A 3,330-nucleotide genomic window follows, 5' to 3' on the forward strand; every position below is an offset into this window, starting at 1 on the left:
GCCGATACCGGCCTGTATCGCCGCAAAATCTTATGACCCAAAGAAAATCGCCGATTGAGCGGCGATCAGCCACTTATCGACCGTTTTCGGAAGGATCATAAACTCGCGGAATTCTAGTACCCGCAAGTTGCATGTCGCCGCCTATCGCAGCCCTAAAAGTCGATCTTCTCCCCAAATCCAATTCACCTCAAAATTTAGGTAAATTGGTGGGGAGATGCGTCAATGAGCTGCGATATGTCGGGACTTAGAAAAAATCAGGCCCTTTTCCTGCCTCGGATTGATGCCGGGGGTCTCCGGAGCTGATAGCCATTAATAGCAGCTCCGGACCCCCCCGGCATGCATCCGAGGCAGGAAAAATGCATTTACAGCAACTTCATTACCTTAGCGGCTAACCGCTAAGGCAATGAAGGGGTTAAACACCCATGACAGGCTTACTGTGGCTAGTGAAGGTGGGTGAAGGGGGAATTTGGCCCTTAGTTGCTGTTTAGGCCTTGCGGGGGGGTTGCGGGGTCACTTAACCCCTTCATTACCGTAGCGGTTAGTACCGCTAAGGTCATAAAGGGGTTAACCCAACCGCTACCCACCCGCAAGGTCTAGACACCCATCCTTAGGGCTAATACACCCTTCACCCACCCGTGAGGCCTAAGCACCCACCCCGGACTGACTATACCCACCCTGTACCCATTGAGTAGTATAGTGGTACATCATACCCATATAATAATAATATGGGCATGATAAGCCTCTATAGCACTCAATGGGCACCCTAATTACAATACATTAATACACAAGACACACAATAATAAAACATAACTAAACTCCAAAAAAACACACTTCACTAAATAAAAACAGTAGCCAGCTAATCCAATGAATACAAGCAATAACATCAACAATGAATTAATTAAACCATTAACCAATCAAAACAATTAATTTATAAAACAATTCCGAATTATTTTATAAAGTAACCAATCAAACCAAATAATTACTAAACCAACTCAAAATTAATAGAAACAGTAACCAATCAAACCAATTAATTACTACAACATGAATGAATTAATTTAAACATTAAAATACAAAGAACTAAATTACTAAAATATATAACTAAAATACAGGAAAAAAAACAAACAATGACATCCACATAAGAAACTGTAATTAAAAAAACCAACAGCAATACCAAGCCAGAAATGCCCCCCAAATATTGTCATAATAATGTATTAATCTGTACCCTAAAGTGGTACAGATTAATATATTATCAGTCAATGTGCCTCCCCCAAAAAAATCAAAAAACACATCCAATGAAAAAAACTGTTAAAAAAAGACATTTACAAACATTCAATATATTACTTACCATTAGAAGCGGTGGCCCTACGACTCCCGGGGAAACAGGAAGCTCACGTACCTTGAAGGCCTCCAACAGCATCCGATGCCATCCGCCATGAAGATCCGGCTCAGGTACCCAAATCTTCTTTTTTCTTTCTTTAATCACCTATCTTCATCTGTCACCATTTCTTGATCTTCTTTATCTTCTATATACAGATTAATACATTATTATGACAATATTTGGGGGGCATTTCTGGCTTGGTATTGCTGTTGGTTTTTTTTAATTTCAGTTTCTTATGTGGATGTCATTGTTTGTTTTTTTCTTGCTTGATGGAAATCAAATGTTTGCGATTGGTGTTCGTTTTTAGTTAATGTTGTATTATGTTAGCTAATGCGTTTAATGGTTATTTCAGATATTGTTTGAATTTATGTCTTTGTATTTTAATGTTTAAATTAATTCATTAATGTTGTAGAAATTAATTGATTGGATTGGTTAATGTTACTGCTGGAGAAGGAAGATAAAATAAAGCATCCTGACCTTTTATAAAATACCTCCTGCCCGAGACTGAAGTATATTGGGAGGAGGAGGAGTGTTCTTTTGCAGATACTTCACCCCATACAGCTGGGGGCTGCACAAGATGGAGGCGCAGCACCGGTGAGTAGATTTTTGGGCAAGACCCCAGAAGCCTGTCCTGTTATTCCCCTTTACCACCATGCGGGAGACCCAGGGCCCCCTGTTACCAGCTGGTATGCACCACACAGAGCCATGTAACCGGAGTGAGTTTCCCCAAGGAGACCATATGTGAGATTGTGTGTGTGGGGGGGGAGGGGGGAGAAACAGGGTTACACAATATAATGAAGGACCCTGAGAGGTTGGAAAGCTTGTAACAGATCAACTACTTGTTGGTCCAATAAAGGGTATCACACCACCTCCTCCCTCCTTTGTTATTACATGGAAGAAAGGACCAACACGGCGACCCCACCCTTCTCTGCTTCAGGATAACTAATGTGTATAATGACATGATGTGCTGCCTGGAAGCAGTGACATTAAAATGTGGGTGTTTCTGGTGGGTGGAAGAGGGGAAGAAACCGCTCACGGTTTCTAGTTCACCTATTATGTCGTCTTCTCACAGGGTGCTCGAAAACTGTCCGTTCGCCATCATCACAGACACCAAAAAGTATATGTAACACCCCTTCCCTCCTCCTCGGGGAGATGTGTGTGTAACGGGTGTTATGGTGCTACCTGTTAGGCTCACAAGAGGCCTAAGCCTCCGCGCTTGGGGGAGCTTGGGGTGGCTGCTGCAGCGCCTCCACCCGTGAGGATCCATGTGTTGGCAGGATAGCCCCTCACGGGAACCAGTATGCCTATTTGGTATACCTCCAATAACCACAATCAGAACAAAGTATATACAGCCTATTTAATATGATCCAACAGTCTCAGAAATACAGTATACACAATAACCGTCCCCCAAAGTACTGAGAGTGCCCTGGGCACCCAAAACCCAATGGTCCGTCCAAGCAGTCCCACCCAGATATATGTGATGGCAGCGCTACCCTCCTGGTGTGCTGTTGGTACACGTGGTGGTACCTTCCTGGCTATGCGAGAACACCAGGGGATTTGTAGACAGGCGGCAAGCATGGTCCCACCAGAGCCTCCAACACAATCCCCTTCTCGCCTTACATCCAGTAGCACAGCGCGAGCGATTCCGCCAGGCCTGGGGAATCCTCCACTGCGGTTCCATCTGCTCCCCTGAGTCGTCGGTAAGGGGGCAAGTCCCTTACTATGGCCTTACTACAATACTCCACTACAGGGTAGGGGAAGCTAGCTGGGGCCTATGGGGAAAGGGTCTGGCCTAGTCCAGGGCGCTGACTTGCTCCCTGGACACTACCTCTCCCTTCACCGGCTCCGTCAGGACTGAGCATGCGGAGGAAATCCTGAATGACAGGCCCTCCCTTTCCAGCAGCGCCAACTTCAAGATGGCCACTGCCTTACACACAGTCCATATGTATGTG

Source organism: Ascaphus truei, chromosome 4, assembly GCF_040206685.1.
Source record: "Ascaphus truei isolate aAscTru1 chromosome 4, aAscTru1.hap1, whole genome shotgun sequence".
NCBI lineage: Eukaryota > Metazoa > Chordata > Amphibia > Anura > Ascaphidae > Ascaphus > Ascaphus truei.